This window comes from Camelus bactrianus, chromosome 8 (genome assembly GCF_048773025.1).
Source record: "Camelus bactrianus isolate YW-2024 breed Bactrian camel chromosome 8, ASM4877302v1, whole genome shotgun sequence".
NCBI lineage: Eukaryota > Metazoa > Chordata > Mammalia > Artiodactyla > Camelidae > Camelus > Camelus bactrianus.
Genome location: NC_133546.1, coordinates 80,088,213 through 80,100,941, shown reverse-complemented (window position 1 = coordinate 80,100,941; position 12,729 = coordinate 80,088,213). Strand labels below are relative to the sequence as shown.

Genomic DNA, 12,729 nt, shown 5'->3' with positions numbered 1-12,729 from the left:
ATGTTTAAAACAACAGAACAACACCTGAGATAGGGTTTAAAGTAACTTTTATGTCTTAGTGAAAATAAAGCCAACTGATAGTTATCATTTTTACTTTATTTGATCTCACTCTCTTACTTTACCTCCCCAACCTCCTCCACAAAATGATGGTGAACATCCCCTCCTGGGTCAGAAGGCTAAGTGGAAAGTACCAATCAAATGGAGGTGTGCTTTGTTGTTTATTTTTCAAAACAAACAAGTTTCATTCATGTGATTTAATAATTAAGATCAGAAACAAAGTCTACTCAATAAATGGTAGCCAACACATGTCATCATAGCTGCTCATCAGGTTTGGCCCCACGTTACACACTTTTACATGGACATGTGCCATGTGCTGTCATGGGAAACGGTGAGTGGGGACAGGGCCTCTGCTCTCACAGGGCACACAGCCTGGTGCGGGAGGTGGTGTTCAATCATTGCCCTTTTATTTAATGTACTTACAAATTATGGGAAATGCTATTTAAAAACAACAAAATGAGTCAATGAAAGTGAAAAATACAAGGACAGTATTTAGGCTGAGGGAAGACAGGGAACCTCTTTGAAGAGCTGACACTCCACTGAGACCCAAAGGACAACTCCGGTGCTGCAGGTGAAGGGCAGGGACACATTGATAAAGGGCTGATATCCAGAATATACCAAAATCTCTTTAAACTCAACAAGAAGGATGAACAACCTGATTAAAAAATGAGCAAAATGCCTGAACACACACCTCATCAAAGAAGAAATCTAGATGCCAAAGAAGTCTATGGAAAGATGCTCCACAGCATCTGTCATCAAGGGGATGCAGACTGAAACAGCGAGGTATCACTGCACACCTGTCAGAACTGCCAAAACGCAGAACACTGAAAGCACCGAATGCTGGTGAGGATGTGGAGCGTCAGGAATTCTCATGCATTGCTGGTGGGAATGTAAAATGGCCCAGATATTTTGGAAGACGGTCTGGCAATTTTTTACAAAACTAAACGTACTCCTAACATATGATCCGGCAACTGTGCTCCTTGGTGTTTACTCGACGAAATGGAAACTTATGTCCACAAAGAAATCTGCATACAGATGTTAATAGCAGCTTTATTCATAATCACCAGAACTCAGAAACAACTAAGCTGTTCTTCAGTAGGTGAATGGATAAACTGTGGTCCAGCCAGAAAATGGACTATTATTTGGTGCTAAAATGAAATGAGTTATCAAGGCATGGAAAAGACATGGAGGAACCTTAAATGCATATTACTAAGTGAAAGAAGCCAATCTGGGAAGGTTCCACAAATGTCTGATTCCAACTGTATGGTGTTCTGGGAAAGGGAACACCAAAGAGACTAAAAGATCAGTGGCTGTCAGAGGCTAGAGGGGAAGGAGCAATGAATGAGGTGCAGCACGGAGCATTTTAAGGTCACTAAGACAGACTACTCTGTATGATGCTGTGACGGCGGATACATGTCCTTGCACATCTGTCCAAACCCACAGAGTGCACACCACCAAGTGTAAATCCTAGTGTCAAGTCTGGGCTCTGGGTGATGATGACGTGTCAGTGCAGGTTCACCCATTGTCGCAAATGCACGCTCTGGTGCAGGCGTCAATAGTGAGGAGCTGTGGGGACAAACTGCAGTTCATACACCGAATCCAGCCCCAGCCAACGCTGTTAATAAAACTCTGTGTGTGTGTGGAATGTCCGGCTGCTCTGGCGTCTGAACAGCAGAGCTGAGCAGCTGCACCAGAGATCAGGAGGTTTGCAGACACTGAAATACTTACTCCCAAGCCCTTGACAGAAAAAGTCTGCTGAGCCCTGTTCTAAACGAATCAGGATTCACCCTGATGAGGCAAGACAGCAGGGCCCAAACCAGGCATGGTTAATGGGACTGAAGCAATGTTTTAGTTCCAACACCTTTGCTGAAGTCCTGCAGATCCAGCGACAGACTGTAGCCAGGAAGCGTCTGCAGAAGGAGTCGGTAGCAGGCCTTCCCGCCAGGCTCCGTGATGCCGGGGGCCGCGCGCTGCACGGGGGCCACCCGCTTGCAGAAGGCGGACTTGCGGTGGAAGCCGATCAACTCATAGAGCTCGGAGAGGATGCTGCACTGCTGAATTCTCTCCTAGGAATGCTGAAGCACAGGGAGAAAAGCAACAAGCATCTGAACGAAACATGTAAGTGAAAAAAACCCGTAAAAAATTTTCCCTTAAAACAGAGACCCAATGACACAGGAAGGAAGAGGAAGGCTGACTTCGTGCACTGATGGGACCGGATGCAGAAATGCAGGGAAGCAGCGCTGTGCAGACGCTCCAGACCCCCTTTGGGCCCCACCTTTCCGCGTTCCTCCTCTCCTTTTATTAGAAAGGCCCGTATTACCTGAAACAGAGGAATCTGCTACCTAAACATGGGACACAGAGAAGGGAAAGAGGAAAAGGACGGGAAAGTAAAGGAACAACAGTTCATCTAGACCCTAGGGTTTGGGCGGGACTTTCACCAAACACACAACCTCTCAAAGCACAGAGCACACAGTGAGAGGCTGACAGAGTGACTGCGACTTCTGCTCCTTAAACACCAGCTACCTGCCAGCACACGCTGTGCCCGTTACTGAATCATTACAATCATTTCAGAAAATATTACTACCCCGGCTCACAGGCAAGGAAATCTGAATCTCGGGGAGGATTTATTATCATCCTGGACAAATTCCCACTGCCCAGAAGTGTCAGAGCCTCCGGCAGACCCTGGACTAAAATGCTCCTCATCACCACGGGCACTGAGTCTCAGGCTGAGGCCACGTTAGGTCTGCACGGGCCCAGAGCATGAGTCTGTGGGACAGGGAGTGGTCCCACTCGAAGTGCCAGGCCAAGGCCCTCAGGAACCTATGTAATGAAACCAAATACCCAAACTCATTTCCAACCCGCTGCCCTGTCCGGGAGGACTGCTCGGCACATCTGTGCTGTCACCTGTGCACAGGCTGTGCAAGGGGCCCAGACAGTGACGTGACGTCCCAATGGAAGTGGCTCGGAGACCGCTTCATCACAAGACAGACTCTCCCGGCTTCCAACGTTAACTCTCCATTCCATTTCCAACTGGAAAGTAAGTTTAGACTTGTTTTCCTCTCCAGAAACAAAGAGAGTGGTAACATCAGCGGGAAACTCAAGACTGAGGAAGAGTCTCCTGGCCATTTGGAAGGATAGGCTGGGGAGGGAACAGAGACAGGGATCAGAAAGACCCGTGTTCCAGTCCAAAGTCTGCACGTCACTCGCTTTCACAGTTTCCTTATTAATACAGGTGATAAAATCTAATTATGATTGTTGGGAAAACTAAATGAAATAACGTATGCCGCTAGCATAGGTGTAAAATCCTAAATGAGTGTTCCAGAAATGGACGTGACCATGGTTAGATACTGTCTGCCAAGTCTTGTGTGCTAAGCTCACATCAGCCAGCCAGAGATGTGCCAGAGAATGCCTCAACAGCCAGCAGCCTTCTCCAACTTGGAAACTCACAGTGTCCGAAGAACAGGCAGTGGTGGATGCTTTGGGACACTCTGGAGGTAGCACTCCAGTGATGACTTTAAAAAGCTGGGGAGAATTTAGGGGACCATACAGTTCAAATACAGTAAACTCATTCCATGTCTACAAATATTCATCTCTAGCCATGATGATTCAGAGAGGAAATACATATTCAAACGTACATCATTTTCCCACATAAGTGCATCAAAACAATTTGGAAAGAATGTCACTTTCTTCTCTAGATCACACAGTGGGGATTACGAGGTTTGTACTGAAAGCCCTATGTGTAAATCATCTGCAAACGTAACTGGGTCCATTATCAGTCATCATCATTCGAAGGGAAGGATGGAAAAAAACAAAGCCAAGCTAATACACTCCGGTATTTTGTTGGGTTACGTTGTCACAGAGGAGACGGACAGGTCATCAAGGAACCACTCGGCCGTGATCACGGAAACAGGGAGCGGGATGGGCGGCAAGATGTAAGGCGCAGCCGTAGCTGTGCCCGCGCTTCTAGGCAGGTACAAGGTGTCAAAAGTGTATGCCCACGTCCTCATCACCTGTCATGCATTAAAGAGAAATGGAAACCTATAAACGGCCAATAACCTCGGTGGGTACACCGTCCAAAGAGCAACGTCACAGTTTGACAACTGGCCATCCCGGTTCCCTGGTTCATTCTTGAAGAACCTTAAAAACCACTCCTCTGTCCTCAAGAAGTGCTGCCTAGTTGTCCTATATTTGGCTCAGGGATACAGCACGTTCACGTGGACTTTATTGTCTGCACAAATTTGACTGTCTTTTTCCAGGTTCACTTGTCCATTCTGAAGAGGCCTGAGTTAAGTCCAAACTCCATAAGATCAATTCCCTCCAGTGACAACTCAACGAGCCTGCAATTACAAACCAACTGAACAGGACTGTCCTCAGCTAAAAATGTCACCCGCCCTTCACTGCTTTCTTAATCTACTATCCTGGCTAATTGCAACAGACTAACACCACCCTCCACCAAGTTCCCCAACTAAGTCAAATAGAAAGTAAGGTCCATAAAAGAGGAGACAACTCCATAGTCACCTCTGAATTCCTAGCATATATTAATGTCAATAAATAGAACTATGATTATGGCTTCTTTCCTTTAAAACCTTTCTGGTTATTTAAATGAGACCATGGAAGGGAGGTGTTTGGGTCCAGTATCTTGATCCAGAAGACTCTGGAGACCTTTTTCGGAATGGCTGCCCACTGATTCATTCAAAACACAACTTCTCTTTCCGGGAGGAGCTGTGATTTTCTGCCAGGAGTTTGTTGTCACTCTCATGCCAGAACAGATTTAAACTAAATACTTACATTGGATATGTTATTTTTACCCGCTTCCAAAAAAATTGACTTTCCTTACTTCCTTGCCTTGAGGAATGCTTTTTAAATTTTCTTTCTAATTCACCCTTCTATAAAGCAGAATTCTCAGGATGTGCTTGGCCTTACATAAGAACAGCCATCCAACTCCCAGTGTGAGAGGCCTGGGGCTAACCTCCTGCCCTCCTGTCAAGGCAACTGAAACTCAGTTCAGGAGCCAACTGTTCCCCAGGGCTTCTAAGGCTCGCGTATCTCCCAGAATCCCTGCTTTCTGGTTTGACTTGGCTTCTGAGGATTTCCCCTCACTTTCTTGACAATTAGCTGTGCAGCTTGAAAGATGAGGAAGGAAGGTATAATTTCTTAATCAGCATTTTAAGGAACTTATGTAATGAAGGTTTTCAAGAGTTTCTAGAACCCTCAAATGCCGAGACAGAAAACACACTAGATATATTCTAAATCTAGCTATCATGTGCATTTTTTATTTGCTATTGTTTTCTAAACTGCTAACAGACATTTTTTAATTAAAAAATAAAATAAGGCCCCAAATAGGATAGAACATTGAAGAGGAAACAAAATTAAAGGACAAAGACAGAAAAATGATAAGTACTCTACAAAGTTAATAGAAAAAATACACTATAGATCAGATCAGCAGTTCTCAGTAACAGCTAATTGAAACCTGACCATGAGGTAAAATGTCTCTCCTGTCAGGAGACGGCCAACAGAAAACAGAATTAAATCAACAAACTAAAATTCTAAGTCTGGCGAAGTAGAGAAGTCTACCAGCTAAATGTGTTTTCTTCTGGAAAAGAGGGAGACTCACAAGATCTTTTCTGTGGAGCCTGAGCCCAGGTGAGGATGGTGAAGTGAGCTCTGTAAGAACCCAATTAGCAAAGTGAGTGATGAATAAAGAGACCTGAGCTTTGATGACAGAGATGATACTTACTATTCACTTGTCCTGTAAGTATGTCTTCACGTTCAATGATCAATAACTTGGCGTCCTCAGGGATTGAGATTATAGGAAAATGCACAGCCCGGGCCTAGATCTCCTCTGTGATTGTGGAACTGCACTTAGATGTTTCAAGGGAACCTCCAACTCCACCTGCAAATAGCTGACTTCACGGTGCTCCTCCCATAGCGGTCCTGCCCAGGGCCTCTTGTCGGGGGGCAAGGTCTCTCTGCCTCTCCCAGCTCAGTCCCATCACTCACAGATGTGACTGGACCCCTCCTTCAGGGCCCAATTTCCTCAGTCAACGAGTCACACCACCCAAACCTCAACTACCAGGTTCTCACTGGCACTCCCTCAGCACTGACTCTGTGCTGGGGACCACGCTGCACATTGTGCACACGTTACCTCACTGGATCTCCACAGAAGTCCTGGGAAGTCGGTATATCACTGCTTCAATTAATAAGATAAATTGTTTCACTTCCTTGAGTGCGTCATCCAAAGTGACACGGCTACTGAGCCACAAACCTGGGACTGAAAACCACTTGAAAATTGAACACTGCTACACCTAAGAGCCACCCTACTCTGACTTATCACATCACCTCCTGCCGAGCCTTCTAAATGTTTCTAAGCATTCTACAAGACAAAAGTGATCTACGAGAGCACCTCTCTCCCCTACTTAAAATCTGACAATGACTTTCCACTTCCCTTAGGAGAAAGCCCCACTGATCCTGAGCACAGACCAACGGCCCGGCATCCGCGTTCCCTGCGCGGCCGCGCTGCCTCACCCACCACGCAGCACTACACGTGCCGTGACCAGGACAGGGATGCTGACTCCGTACAACCCGTGGCTTGTCTTACTCAAACAATGATCACCCTCTTCAGTGCTGACTCTCAGAAAAATGTTTTCTCTGGATGAATCAGTATCTTTTTCCTTACAACTTCCCATCATTGATAATGAGCTCCCCCCAAAAGAGAGAAAACCTAATCCTCATACTCCTTATCTGTAAAGTGTGAATAACAAGGAAATATGAGAGGTTTTAAGTGAAATAATATTCATGTGAAGCTAAGGGACAATTCCCAACATACAGTAAGCACTCAATATGTGCTTACTTAATATTAATAAAATAGATTCCATTCCAGCAACCTTAAATCAATGCTTTATGGCTTTGTCCAAAAGACTACCGACAAACTATTGGACGAACCCCTTTGAGCAGATCCGCCCAAGCGTACTGGGATAGGTAAGACTTGACTCCAGTTACAGCTGCAGCCAACCAGCAGTATGGGGCGGGGGCAGTTTGCTCAAACTCTTACATGTTGTTTGTGCATTTAGTTGTAGTTATTGAATAAAGACAGGTATTATATAGTCAAAGCTCCTGAAACATAAATCTTCAAAGATTGATGCAAATTAGTTTCAAGTACAACACTCTCACTAGAAATTATTTGAAAATTATAGTCTTAGCTCCTCCACACATCGAAAGGGCATTTTCTTAATGTATCTGACTATATACACTGAAAGGATTGTTTAAAAGAAATTAAGATGAAGCCATAATGAATAAGCTTTCAGTATAATCTGCACAAAGCCCCAAACAAGGGTCTCACTTCTCACTTCCACATAGGTGTTCAGGTAGCTTAACCTGGGTCTTGGTTTCTTATGACACAGGGGTGGGAAGAATTGTGGATAGATTTATGTAGCAAATATAAATCTAGGGTATTTGCTGTGTGGGAATCCTAGAAATAAATAAATTGATATATAGTCCCACCCTTAGGAAGCTCAGCCTTTCCAATTACAACAGCATTAAAAATAAAATGAGAGATATATTTAACAAAATTTTACAAGATTTGCACATTGAACATTTTGAAGTATCACCAAAAAAATTTAAAAGATCTACATATATGGAAGGCATCCCATGTTCATGGAATGGTAGACAATATTGTTAAAAATGTTAAGACTCCCGAAAGTGATCTACAAATTTAATGGAATCCCTATCAAAATTCCAGCTGACTTCTTTGCAAAAATTGAAGAACTGATGCCAAAATTCATATGGAAGTGCAAGGGACCCAGGTCAGCCAAAACAATCTTGAAAAAGAAGAGCAAAGTTGGAGGACTCACTCAAAGGTTACTACAAATCTATAGTACTCAAGTCATTATGGTACTGGCATAAGTTTGGATGCATAAATCTATGAGACACAATAAAAAATCTAGGGGGGAAACTTACATTTACAGTCCTTTTTCCAGAAATGTGCCAACAAAACTCCATTGAATGAATAGTCTATTCAACAAATGGTGCAGAGACACCTGGGTATCTGAAGGCAAAAGAATTAATCTGGAATCTGGACCCCCGTATTTTATATAACAAATAAAATATTAATTCAAAATGGATCACAGACGGAAACGTAAAAACTAAATATATAAACTTTCTAATAAAGACATAGTTTAAATCCTTGTGGTTCAAGGATATGCTATGGCTTCCTAGATACAATACCAAGAGCACAAGTGAAAAACAAGAAAGATAAAATGGACTTCATCAAAATTAAAACCATTTGTTACAAAGGACATCATCAAGAAAGTGAAATGAAGGGGAAGGGGGTAGCTCAAGTGATAGAGTGCGTGATTAGCAAGAAAAATAAAATGAATAAATCTAATTACCTCCCCTAGAAAGAAATTGTTTTAATGTTTAAAAAAACTAAAGTGAAACGACAATCTGCAGAATAGGAGAAAAATTTTGCAAAGCCTATATCTAATAAGAGACTAGTATCCAGGATATAAAACAAATGCTTACAACTGACCAATACAAAGAAAATCGACCCAATTTTTAAATATGCCAAGTATTTAAATAGATACACAATTGGCCAATAAGCATATGAAAAGATGCTCAGCATCACTAGCGAAATCAACATCAAAATGATATCTGATTTTACACTCACTAGGATGGTTATAATCAAAACATGGACAATAAAAAGTGTCGGTCAGGAGGCAGAGAAATGGGAACCCTCAATACGCAGCCATTGGAAAGGGGCAATGGTGCAGCATCTTTGGAAAAGCCTGGTGTTTCCTCAAAAGGTTAGAATTATATGGCACAGCAATTCCACTCCTACATATAGAGTCATTCCTCAGTATCCTCGGGGGGTTCGTTTCAGGAAACCCCCACCCTGGATACCATAATCCAAGGATGTTCGAGTCCCTTTACAATCAGCCATCTGGATCCATAAAGTGGAAACTACAGATATGGCGGGCCAACTGTACAGCCAACAGAATGAAAATATATTCTCACAAAAAGTTGCACCTCAATATTCATGGCAGTATCATTCAGAGTAACCAAAGGTTACAAAAAATATCCATCCATCAATGAACGGATAAACAAAATTACCAAGAATACTCCCACAAACTTTTGGTCATTGAATCTTTGACAAAGGAGGTGAGAACATACAATGGAGTAAAGACAGCCTCTTCAGAAAATGGTGTAGGGAAAAGTGGACAGCTGCATGTAAATCAATGAAGTTAGTCTACTCCCTCACAGCATACACAAAAATAAATTTAAAATGGCTTAAAGACTTAAACATGTAGACAAGACACTATAAACCTCTTAGAAGAAAACATAGGCAAAACATCTGACATACATCTCAACAATGTTTTCCTGGAGCAGTCTACTCAAGCAATAGGAATACAAGCAAAATAATACAAGTAGGATCTAATTAAACTTACAAGCTTTTGCACAGAAAAGGAAACAAAAAGCAAAACAAAAAGACAATCTATGGAATGAGAGAAAATAGTTGCAATAAATGAAATTGACAAGGGCTTAATTCCCAGAATATGTAAACAGCTTTTACACTTAATAAGAAAGAAAAACAAACAATTCAATTCAAAAATGGGCAGAAGTCCTAAAGAAACTTTTCTCCAATGAAGACATACAAATGGCCAATAGGCACATGAAAAAAATGCTCAATATCATTATCAGAGAAATGCAATTCAAAACTGCAATCAAGACTCACCTCTCACCAATCCGAATAGCCATCATTCAGAAGTTCACAGACAGTAAATGCTGGAGAGGCTACGGAGAATTGGGAACACTCCTGCACTGTGGTGGGAATGCAGTTTGGTGGAGCCATTGTGGAAAACTGTATAGAGGTTCCTCAAAAGACAAAAAATTGACCTCCCATATGACCCAGCAATCCCACTCCTGGACATATATCCAGAAGGAACCCTAACTCAAAAAGACACTTTCACCCCAATGTTCACAGCAGCACTATTTACAATAGCAAGACATGGAAACAACCTAAATATCCACTGAAAGATGACTGGATAAAGAGACTGTAGTATATTTCTCCAATAAACTACTATTCAGCCATAAAATAATAATAAAGTAATGCCATTTGCAGCAACATGAATGGACCTGGAGAATGTCATTCAAAGAAAAGTAAGCCCGAAAGACAAAGAAAAATACCATATGAGATCGCTCACATGTGGAATCTTAAAAAAAAAAAATCAAAAAACAAAGACACAAAAAGATAAACTTATCTACAGAACAGAAACAGACACAGAGACATAGAAACCAAACTGTGGTTACCAGAGGGGAGAGGGTGTGGGAAGGAATATATTGGGAGTTCAAGATTTGCAGATACTGAGTATGTATAGAATAAACCGCAAGTTTATACTGTATAGCACAGGAGAATATATTTAATATCTTATAGTAACTTATGTTTAAAAGAATATGAAAATGAATACAGGTATGTTCCTATTTAACTGAATTGTTGTGCTGTACACAAGAAACTGACACAACATTATAAACTGACTAGACTTCAATGAAAATATTTTTAAATAGACCAAAAACGAAAAAAAAGAAAAAGGATATTATGAAACCAAAAGAATAAAGTACTGACTCAGGCTACAATATGGATGAACCTTGAAACTTTATGTTAAAATAAGCCAGACACAAAAGGACAAATAGTGCCCTTTAAGGTGAACTGTATCTAAGCGTTTACTGTACTACTCCTGTAAATTTTCCGGAGGTTTGAAGTCTATCAATATCAAAATAAAATGTATTATTTATTAAAATCATAAAACGCTTCCTCACAGGAGGGCTTTAATTATTAAATGCAGAAATGCATGTAAAGCTCCTGGAAAAACACTTTGCACGTCCACACACAGACACTGCTGTCACTGCCGCTCAGAGGGTGGTGCCAGCGCTGATGAGGGCTGCCTCCACTCACTCCCCTGCAGAGAGGAGTGAGGGCCTGGGCTCTGACAGGCAGGGTGAGCGTGACCCTGGGTCAGACACAGCCATGCCCCAGACTCTGCGTTACCCAACTTTCTTATACAAACTGCAACAAGTAATGTAAACACGCTACAGGGATGTATCTTACAACACAGGGAATACAGCCAATGTTTACAGTAACTATAAATGGAGCATCTATTGTACACCTGAAACATATCATATTTTAAATCAGCTATATCTTTGTAAAAAATTAAAAAATAACTTAAAAATGTTATCACTTTAATATTCAATTCGGTTTTTAAGTAACTACTAAACAGCTTAGAATGTATAAAAGCATTTAAGTGTGCTGTTTGTTTACATATTTATTTACTTTCAGCCTCCTGCTAAAAGAGAAATTAAACAATTTTTTTAAACACACCTTAACAACCATAACAACAAAAAGGCAAAACTGAGAGTGAAGAGAAATTGGAGATTCAATACTTAAATGAAACCTGAGGGAGGTAAAGTCATAAAAATGGATTCCCTGGAGTCAGGGCAAGTGTTAAAGGCCGACTAGAAATTCAGCTGTAAGATTCTTGGCAGCTAAAGCAAAAAGAAAAGATCATGGGGGGGTGGTAGAGGGTGTGCTTAGCGTGCACGGGGTCCCGGGTTCAAGCCCCAGGGCCTCCACTAACAGATAAATACACCTAATTACCTACCCCCCCAAAAGAGTCCCAAAGATTTCTTTCCAAAAATTTCTGATATTTCTGATATTCTGAAATTTCCAAAAAAACCTGATATTAAATTTGGATTAAATACTTAAAAAAAAAAAAAAGAAATATAGAAAAGATGAATGACACTGTGAAGGAAAAGCCCAGCTGGGCTAACGAGCTAAGTCACAAATCTAAGTGTGATAAGTGTCGGTTTACTGATCTAAGTATTGCTGGGCTAACTCGTAAATCTGAAGTTTAGTGTCAGTTGAATGGGCTAATAAGCTAACTCGTAAATCCAAGGTCAACAATTGTCAGTAAAGTGATCTGTTCCAAATTCATAAGTTTCAGTGTACTGATTCCTTGCTTTTTGTTGTTTGAGCCTTATTGGCTAATAGCCCCTTACTTGTAATTAACCCTATAGAACCTCATGTGCAGGTCTTGGAGGTGCTCAGATCTTCGGAACAGAAGCCCCTCTGAGCCCGCCGGCGTAATAAATCTCAGTGCATGTTTCTTGGCTGGCCTGTTGTTTCTGTAACAACACAAGCGATAATGTCCTTGAGATAAATCTGTGATGGCTGCTGTCAGGTCCCCATGTCCCACGTGGCAAAATCTGAAACATCTTTCTCACCACTCAGAGTCATCATAAGCCCACTCCACACTTCCTGCTGTTAAATGCAGGAGCACAGGCAGGGCCCGGCCTTTGCTCTCTCTGTGTCATCACAGTGAGACAGGATGGAAGGGGCAGAGCACAGCCATTCAAGGAAGGCCACAGCAATTAACAACAAAATGGTGAAGGATTCAACCCCCAGTAGGCCTTGAGGCTCAGGATGAAGAGATTGAACTTCTAGCAGAGCTTGAGCTTCATTATACACCCATTGTAATAGTAACATGGTGAATAACATGCCCCAAGGCACCATGGCAGTCCCAAGGCTAGCCACAAAAGGTCAAAGTGTGGGAAATGGCCAACTCCCTGGGAATCCCAGCCCCTTGCCCTTAGGCTGGTCCTTCTATATATTAGCAAATGAAA

General features: G+C 42.0%; 1 long non-coding RNA gene across 2 annotated transcripts; it reads right to left on the bottom strand.

Moving 5' to 3' along the window:
* Positions 1-231: 231 nt before the first annotated feature.
* LOC141578405 (uncharacterized) lies at positions 232-10,688 on the bottom strand. Of its 2 annotated transcripts, none has more exons than XR_012508787.1 (2): positions 9,788-10,688; positions 232-2,132 (listed from the first exon to the last, which is right to left on the bottom strand). It is a non-coding gene; the product is annotated as an uncharacterized LOC141578405 (long non-coding RNA). The 2 variants fall into 2 exon arrangements; XR_012508788.1 differs by lacking the exon at positions 9,788-10,688 and adding an exon at positions 2,962-7,413.
* Between the last annotated feature and the right edge of the window lie 2,041 nt (positions 10,689-12,729).